General features: G+C 40.6%; 1 pseudogene; it reads left to right on the top strand.

The window, feature by feature from the left end:
- The first annotated feature begins 257 nt into the window (after positions 1-257).
- On the top strand, positions 258-5,390 carry LOC123372871 (annotated as a pseudogene).
- The last annotated feature ends 4,502 nt before the right edge of the window (positions 5,391-9,892 follow it).

Raw genomic sequence — 9,892 nt, forward strand, 5'->3', positions numbered from 1 at the left:
ATGTTGACATCCACCCCTTTTGGGCACGTTTCAGTTAGTGACATCATACCCCTTCCGCTCGAGGCTGTGCACACACCATTCTCTTTACGCCATGTTGAATATAACATATTCACTCAACACATTCAAACCTGTGGGTCTTTACCATGTGTGCAATAAGCACAACTAAACTAACTTTGCTTGAAACAATATAAATATTTGTGACAAACAAAATTTGACAAAAATCAGTATTTCTAAATATTGTTACTAAACGTAACACCATGGATTTGTGGCTAAAAGAAGGAACTTTGAAACGAAAAGCGAGTTCTTCTGGTACTCCAACTGTGGCCGAAATAAACAAGCAAAATATTGTGACACTTCAAAGTGAGGATGTACAATCGCAGTCTTTTGTTGCTGAAAAATCTGTTAGTACTAGTGAGTTATTCAAGGTGAAAGAATTTCCACCAAAGTATATCAAAAAACAAGAAGAAGCAGGTATTAAAAGACCGAAAGTATGATGAAAGTTATTTGTCTTTCGGTTTTACGTGTGTTGAAAATAAAGATGTTCCTGATGCGCAATGGGTCGTGTGCAACAAAATACTAGCAAACAGTTCATTGGCTCCTGCTAAACTTCTTAGGCATTTGGAAACCAAGCATGCTGAATACAAAGACAAAGATATAAGTTTTTTCAAGAGGAAGCGTGACTCACTTGGAAATTGTAAACTTTCGACAATTAAAATTGCTAAAACAGACAACAAAAGTGCAACAGAGGCATCTTATCGAGTAAGTTACCAAATAGCGCTTACCGGAGAAGCTCACACTATTGGAGAAATGCTTATCAAACCTTGCGCGAAAGATATTGTAACATGCATGTTGAGCAAGCAGTCTGGTAAAAAAATTGATGCTGCACAGTTGTCACATAATACTGTTGCATGCCGTATTAAAGATCTTCCCGATGACATAGAAAAAAGCTACTTTGCCAACTGAAAATTTGCCATGAGTATTCATTGCAGCTAGACGAGTCCACTGATGTTTCAGGACTTGCTGTGCTACTAGTATTTGTCCGATATAGATTTAATAATATTATTGAAGAGGACCTGCTCTTACGTGAATCTCTGCAAAACAACACAACTGGAGAAGAAATATTCAACTGCATCAACAATTTTATCAGAAAGCATGAAATTAGTTGGGGGAAAATGTATTGATGTATGTACTGACGGTGCTCAGGCAATGATCGGGAAGATGAAGGAAGCTGTAACGCGAATCATAAATGTGGCACCAGAAAGCACTAAGAGCCATTGTGTTCTACACAGACAAGCACTTGCAGTTAAAAAAATATCAGCATATCTGAAAATTGTGCTCGATGAAGCAATACAAATTATCAATTTTGTCAAATCTTAACCACTTCAATCCAGGTTATTTAAAAATTTGTGAGAGGAAATGGGTAGTCAGCACAAAACGCTTCTTTTACATACAGAAGTGAGGTGGCTATCTAGAGGAAAAGTGCTTGTGAGACTTTTTGAGCTTCATAGTGAACTACTAGTATTCTTCACTTCAGATAATTCAGGACGAAAATGTAATTACTGTCTGACAAATTCCTCATGGCTAATGAGACTTGTGTATCTTGCAGATATTTTTGCAAAATTAAATGAAGTTAATCTGTCACTGCAAGGAAAGAATGTGACCATTTTTACTACAATGGATAAAATTTCATCATTAAAAAAGAAACTGGAATTCTGGGCATCTTCTGTAGAAGAGAATAACTTTGACTGCTTCCCTACAGTACATGAATTTCTGACTGAAATAAATTCTATAGTCCATGAAGAAGTTTCCAGCACCATTTTACAGCACTAACATGACTTGCAGGCCTCTTTATTAGAATATTTTCCTACAACTACTGATGATAATGCTTGGGTTCGAAATCTGTTTGTAATTACAGCCAAACCAGTCGGCTTTACTGCGCACGATTATGAAGGCCTAATTGACTTAATTTCTGACTCTGATTTGAAACAAAAGTTTAAGGATCTTCCGCTGAATACGTTTTGGAGCAGCCTAGTAGAAGAGTACCCTAATGTGGCTAAACGTGCAGTTTGAGTGCTCCTTCCTTTTGCTACAACTTATTTGTGTGAGACGGGATTTTCGTATCATACTGCAACAAAAACCAAATATAGGAATAGACTTGATGCTGCGCCTGACATGAGGATTCAACTTTCCAGCATTATTCCTAATATTAAGCGAATTTGCAGAAACACCAATCCATTTAAATCCAAATTTGTATTTCTGTTTATAAAAATAGATTTTCCTAGTAAAAATCTAATTTGTTTGGTGTTTGTGTATATATAAAAACAGTTTTTTTTTAAGTAGAACACTGTTTTTAATTTTGAGTCTTGCACTTGATTTTTGTACTACTTTATACACACTTTCCAGTTAGAAATTGTTAGTTCAAGTTATTTTAAATTTGTATTTTTGCTTTGTTTTATAAAATAAAATATATTTGAGCATAAATAATGCAATTTTTTATTTGAAAACCAAACAACTACAATATAATATTATAAGTGTTCCATGATAGGCTAAAAGTGTTCCATGTCCAAAAAAGTTTGGGAAACGCTGATCTAGTTCACTGTGAATAGTCTGCCCAGCTCCAATAACAACTCACCAACACAGCTTAAATACCAAGTACCAAATTCACTATCATTATTCCAGATTAAATATAATATTCTCAAAACATTCTGGAAATACATTTTGAATAAAGTATAGGAAATCACAATTGGCTGTTGGACAATTTTTATCAGAAAATGAGGCAAAATGTGCTGAGTAAATTATTCACTGTGAATTATCCTCTCAGATCTATAACTAACTTTGACAAGATGTTTCTTAGGAAAATCCCTTTAAAGAGACAATATACAATTATAATATGTTAGAGAAAAGGGACGTCTTAAGTGCCTTCTCTGTATAATAAAGAGAACCTAATTGACTATATGTCAAAATTGAATATATTTAATGGGTATTTCAAGCATGGCGGGTGGAGAGATACTGAAAAAATAGACTCTTGTGCTGAATAATTTACATTATTTCACCTCCCCTCTTGATTCTCTGCCCTCCACCCAAGGATTTATATTATGTTTCCACTGGTTTTGTGCTGGTTTATGTTCACAGTTTTTACCTGTCAGTTTTGTCTTGTCCTCCAAATTGTTTGCCATCTTCTGCTGCAATCCTTGTTCTGATTGTAATCATCTAATCCTCTCTGGATACCAAAATCCCTGGGATGTGGATCGCATGTACCACTTAAACATCCATTCACATATTTCCATTATTTCCTACAAGTTAACTTGTACCAAGAATGGGAGGGAATGGGATGAAAAGGCCTCATAGCCAGGGGCGGCTCTAGGCACCAGCAAAACAAGCTGGTGCCTAGGGCGGCAAAATCTAGGGGCGTCCCCTGCGGCCGGGGGGGGCTGCAGGCTGGGCCGGCGGACCTGCCGCAGTGATGCCTGCAGGAGGTCCACCGGAGCCCTGGGACGACTGGACCTGCCGCAGGCATGACTGCGGAGGGGGCGCTCGTCCCACGGCTCGGCTGGACCTCCCGCAGGCATGACTGTGGCAGCTCAAGCGGAGCCGCCGGACCCGCGAACCGTCCGCAGCCGCGGGAGGTCCAGCCGAGCCACGCGGGACCAGCGGTCCCTCTGCAGTCATGCCCGCGGGAGGTCCGCTGCTCCCGCGGCTCCAGAGCGCCTCCCGCGCATGACTGCTTGGGGCGGCCAAAAACATAGAGCCGCCCCTGCTCATAGCTGACTGCTATCCAATCCACAGGTCATTTTCATTCTGTCAAGCTAGTGTTACTTGTAGAGTGCATTTGTTAGTGAGCAAGTGTGGATGGAAAAGTTTAATAGACAAAATCACTTGTGGGGACGTGTGTCTTGTTCACAAATCCTGATGTCAGAGCCACATATGCTTTTGTCTTGCTGACAACATGTTTATGGGTACCATGTGAGGGAGAACACAACAGAATAGACATTGGCATGTGGTGTGCATGCTATTGAAGTGAAAGGCATGTGACCCACCTGCTTTTCGGCTGTGGCATACCATAAACTAGCATTGACATGGCACAGCTTGTTGGCATACCACAGTGCAAAAGCAGGCATGTGATATGCCATTTACTTCAACAACATGCATACCACGTGCCCCAAAATTCTTCAATCCCTCCTGCTTTCTTTTAGAACCTAACGACTTGCTGACAGTAAATATGGTTTGATGGAAAGTCCAGTACAGCAGTTACATATTTCACCTACTTCTGCTATATAATTTTTGGGTGGGGGGGAAATAATTTGGGTCATGGAACAGTCTTTCATCTTAGCCAGTAGCATCCAGCAGCACATAAATGTGATAATTATAGGACAGATCCTGCAACATTAAGTTGTGTGAATAATCCCATTGTGAACAATCCTACTGAATTCACGAGTACATAGTTACTTAAGAATTGCCATACAGGTCAAGTCAATGGTCCAACTAGTATGATATCCTGATATGATAGGCCAGGCCGAGATACTTCAGAGGATGGTACAAGAAACCCCACAATGGCAGAAAATCACCCAGAAAAGATCTTGGCTGAGAAAGTTCTGAACAACTGAAAAGGGCAGTTTATGATAGAAATTGCAATTTGAGTTTAACTCAAGAGAGCGTGCTTGCTTATGCCTGCATGTCTTCAGCTGATGTCAGTTCATGTCCATGTGCACCTTTAAGGACACGTCATGGCTCATAATCCAAAATACAGTTTGTGACATTTAGCAGACTTGGGAACTTCCTAAATAGCAGCACAGTTATAAATTGCAAGGAGTTCTAAGCTATAAATTAATGGAGATATACCTATCTCCTAGAACTGGAAGGGACCCTGAAGGGTCATTGAGTCCAGCCCCCTGCCTTCATTAGCAGGACCAAGTACTGATTTTGCCCCAGATCCCTAAGTGGCCCCCCTCAAGGATTGAATTTACAACCCTGGGTTTAGCAGGCCAATGCTCAAACCACTGAGCTATCCTGACTTGAAAGAGGCAAAAGCTAAAAAAATTGCTAGTGTTTTGCTGCTGCTCATGATTCCAGTTTAGCCATTTATGGTAAAGGATTGTATCATTTTGCGTAAGTTGCACTGAATGCACATAGCCAGAAATGTGTTGTCACTCGTCCTAGTAACTTTAATCTTATCCTGCATGTCTTCCCCTTGCTTTGTACGTACAGCCTCTCACGCACCCAAACTGGAGGAGAAAAATATAAACCAACTTGTGCATAGAAATGCCACCTCACGTACAAGGTGATGAGAGAGTTCCGTGAGTCTGATGGAGGAAATGGCTAATAAATGGCACAGGGACCCACCATGTGAGAAAACGAAGGAGCATTGTGTAAACTACAAACCAGAGAAGTAGAAAGCGGCCTTTTCTGGAACAGAAGCTCTCAGTACAAGGCAAGTCTTTAATATCTGGAGCATCTTCTCCTTTTATGAAACAACCAACTCATCCCCAGTGCACGCCAGGTGTTCTGACCTTGTTTCAAGCTTGGAAGGAAGCCAAGCAGTGTTTCTCCTCCTGGCAGCATCAGGCCCCCCAGGTTTCACTTGAGTTCACCTTCAGTTCACTTCACTCTCAGAGCACTGAGTTCAAACATTTGAACTGAACCTGAAAAAACGTTTCCCTTCCTCCTGATATTCTGTGGTGAGTCAGACTATACACTTGCTGCTTAAATCATATTGCTCAGCTTTATTCCACCCTACGTTAAAATTATGCCTGTCTGTATAACTGCTGCCCATGGGTCCAAAGAAGGAAAAGGCACTGGGTCTAGTATTTTTTTTTCAGTTGTGGTACTTGAGTAATGATGGAAGGCACCAAAATGACAGTCCTAGAAACTGAAGACATCAGTTTAGCTATAAAATAAATACAGCAGGGGCAGCTGCCATGCTAGCTTCTCCACCCCACCCACTCAACCCTGGTTTGGGAAGCTCTCCTCTAGAAGTGAGAAGTTAATTATTTTTCTATGTCCACTGAGTCCTTAGCATCCTTGTCAGCAGTCCCAGTGAGGCCAATTTGTACTAATGATGGTGAAGTAGGTACTCAGTTATAATGCTGAAGACCTTTACCTACCATGGGTAGGAGAACAGTAAATGTCAAGATTAAACGGACTAATTATTTTTGTGAGGTGAACACCACTCTGGGAAAAGGCAACCTATTGTTCACTAACCCCAGAAGGGATGGGAAGAGAGACAGAGTGGGCAGATGGTCAGACACGGTCAGGAGGAATTTAAGGTCACAGTTCGGTCACAGTAAAACATCCAGAGTGTGAGGGTTTATTTTAATGAAATGTCTTGTGTTTGTACTCTCTGCCAGCCCCAGCAAATCATTACACTGACCAGAGGAAAGAAATTTTGTAAAGATTCACTGGAAAAGAAAGCATGCAGTGAATTTCATAGTAAATGTAATCAATTCTAAGGCCACAAGTGACCATTATGCTTATCTACTCTGACTTCATGTATAACTGGCCACAGAATCTTATCCAGTAATTCCTGCATCTAGTCCAAAAAATGTGGTTGAGCTAGAGCTGCGATCCTCAACCTCTTCCATACCAGGTCTCCTCTCCCATCTAGCTGAGTTCTAGCCAGGACCCACAACCCATTTAGAAATATAGGAAAGGCAGGATAGTCATGATCCACTAACATCTGTTTGTGGCTACTCCAGGTTAAGGATCCATGAACCAGAGCATACCATGAGAACAGGGGAAAGGAGCTAGTTTGCTATTGTCACTCTGTCTGGAGTAGCTCACAACTGTGAGTGACTCTCTCAGAGCAGACTGTCAGAAAACAAGGGCAGACCCCCCCCCAAACTGGTGGTATGTTCTAGAATTAGATTTCACCAAGCCAGTAACAAATGTGAGCTCCTGGACCACTATACCAGTCTTACCATGGAGTCACAGACAGTCCCATTAGCCTCTCCAGCCGATCTTGCTACCAGACAAACTGAACTTTGTGATAAAAGGTTACTTAAACCTAGTATCACACCACATCAGGTTTCTCCCAGTTCCAAGAGACCAGTCACTCATGCCAGATCAATTGGTACTCTAAAGACAACACTGGCAGCCAATTCTATACTAAACTAACTATAGGTTTATTAGCTAAGAAAAAAGAATGAGAGTTATTGAGAGTTTAAAGCAGGTAAAATATAAGAGCAGGTAAGTTACAGTTTGTAACTCCGAATGGTGGCAGTGTTGTAATAAACACCCGTTTCCCAAACGTCTTTTCCAGGGTTACTCAGAATAACTCTGGGGATCTCCGTCTTCTCATTCAGTTATTCTGCCCTATTAGAATCCAAACAGTCCAGAGACAAAGATCTTTCTTTAAATCCATATTTATATCTTCTTCTCACAGAAGACAAGCTGACAGTCTCTCTAACCACGTGGGCTTTTCCTTTGATGACGATGTCTGAGGAATGCACTTAGACTTTTGACCCCCCAACCATACTCATAATGGCCACTGGCTTTGAAATTAGCATTTTCTGTTAAAGTCCTTAATCCTTCATTAGCATTTCACAAAGTTTCTTTGGTGGGTAATTTAGTTGCAAAGGTATTTACCCTATAAATGTTTGCTATTACATGATGACAGGAATACATAAGCGAAAACAATACAAGTAACATCCCATTCGTTTTATGAAGTTTAAACACCCAAAACATTTATACATTTACAATCGCTTTGATTTAATATACAAGTGAATTGACCTGAATACACTCTACCATGACCTGGTCAGCCAGCGTCACAGCTACATTCACAACATTTCATTTATTTAAACTTATCTTCTGTGCCTATTTCATATTCTAGGCACATCATGCACACTGAACTTTAATAAAACACATTAGGAGATTCCTAGAGCAAGGGTTTCAAGAACAATGTGATGATTACAGTTTGTACATGTGTTATTCTAGTTACTTGCATAAATTATCATCCAAAACAAGACTGCCTTTGAATAATGCAGCCAAAATTGGAGCCATAGTTAATACAGCGGTAGTGGGTGTGGTGTGGAAGAAGCAGTAATGAATGCTGATTCTCCTAAATCAGAATGAAAGGACAAGTTGTTTAAGCCAATACCATTCTGATCTATGAGATCAGTTACATCAGTAGTTCCTTAGGCAACATTTACAGAGGGGGAACATTTACAGCACTGTATCATCTCATTCAGAATTACCTCATTCTGATAGAGCATCCAGAGCTGCCTGTTTCTCTCTTCCTCCTGCTTAACCACCAGTGACATTGCCAATTGCCTCTAGTGCATAGTTTGTCTGTCTGAAGAAGCAAGTATGTCAATATAGGTTGTAAACCCAAGATCTCTGCTCCAGTCACATGCAGAGAAGTTGCTGCTAAAATTCAGGTTAAACATTAGGGACAAGATTCTCAACTGGCGTAAAGCAGCATGGCTCCATTGAAGCCAGTACAGCTATGCCAGTTCACATGATCTGGAACAAGGTGCTTATGAAGTTGGCAGCCTGCCTCAAACTAGCTGATCTTAATTTTTTGCCCCTGCTGTCTTTTCCAAATCGCTTTCTACTGGAACTGTTTCAGCAGGCTAGTTCTGACTCAGGGTTACCTCTGTTACAAACACTGACATCTCCTTATGATTTGTATTATTCTTCCGAGCCCAGTCATCTACAACATAGCAGGAATAACAATCACTCTGTTTATCAGTTAATATCGCTTAAGCACATCTCATTCTGTCACAACAAAAGAAATAGTCTGAGTTTTTTCTTTCATTCATTCACAGTCATTCCACTGTACTATGCACTTTTCATCAGACCCAACTGATATTTTTAATAACTATTGACTTAACTATGAGCCAGAGCAACTACAAAATTTTGCATCTTTGACTTAACTTGCCTCATAGCCATAAAATTCTAGGTCAGATATTTGTGGCCCAAATTCATTCCCCAGAAATGACTACATAGCACAGTGGTTCTCAATCTGCGGCCGGTAGGCCACTTGTGGCCCAATCAGCTCAGACCTGCGGCGCATGTGAGATCCTCAGGGTCATACAGGTAATACTGAATGTGGCTCACATACCATATTGTGGGCTGTATATGTGGCCCACAATGGTAAATAGGTTGAGAACCACTGACATAGCATATACCAAGTATGGTCTCTTCAGGATTCAGCACCATTGACCAAGATATAAAGAAGACAGCAAGAGAGAGATACAAAGAGGATCATGGGGGTGGTTGAGAGTCACTGTTGGAGACTTTCTCTATGTCTATTGCATCGTTTTTCTGACTCCTCCCCTTAGACCAGCAAGTGTCACATATGTCACATATTCGGTATTAGCCTATAGAAGCTCTATCTAGTTGGCATATAGCTTAAGCTTGCATTTATTTGACCGCTGTCAATCAGCCTGATTTTTGCTCACTAACATTTTATTATGGATAAACTGAATTGTTGACAGTACATCAGATTGATCTTTACTTTTTGTTATTATTTTGGAAGGGAATGGGATTGCACATAATTGTTGTCCAGAAAGTTAGTGAATGTGTTGTCCATGTCTATTTGCAATAATCACTCTCCTTTGTAGCAGGCTTTGTAGCAATTCCTTAGACTGTCACTTCTCATGCGCTCCCTTATCCGAGTCAACTCTTTAAAAAGTTGGCTCCAATCACATAATTGGTGACACCAACAGCACAGGAATAAAACAGAAGGAGGCAGAGAGGAGTAATCTTTAATTGTTTGGTTTGAATATTGAACATGAAAAGTCTGGAAGTTACACCAGTATTACAGCAGAGTGGAAATTGCTTTACAGTCTGACACTGGGCAGCCGAAAGCCTGATGTTACAAATGATGTCACTGTGCAGCATGATAGAAAGCTCACCAAGCCAAGAAAAATCAGCCAAAAATACGTTGGTGATG

The sequence above is a fragment of the Mauremys mutica genome, chromosome 6, assembly GCF_020497125.1.
Source record: "Mauremys mutica isolate MM-2020 ecotype Southern chromosome 6, ASM2049712v1, whole genome shotgun sequence".
NCBI lineage: Eukaryota > Metazoa > Chordata > Testudines > Geoemydidae > Mauremys > Mauremys mutica.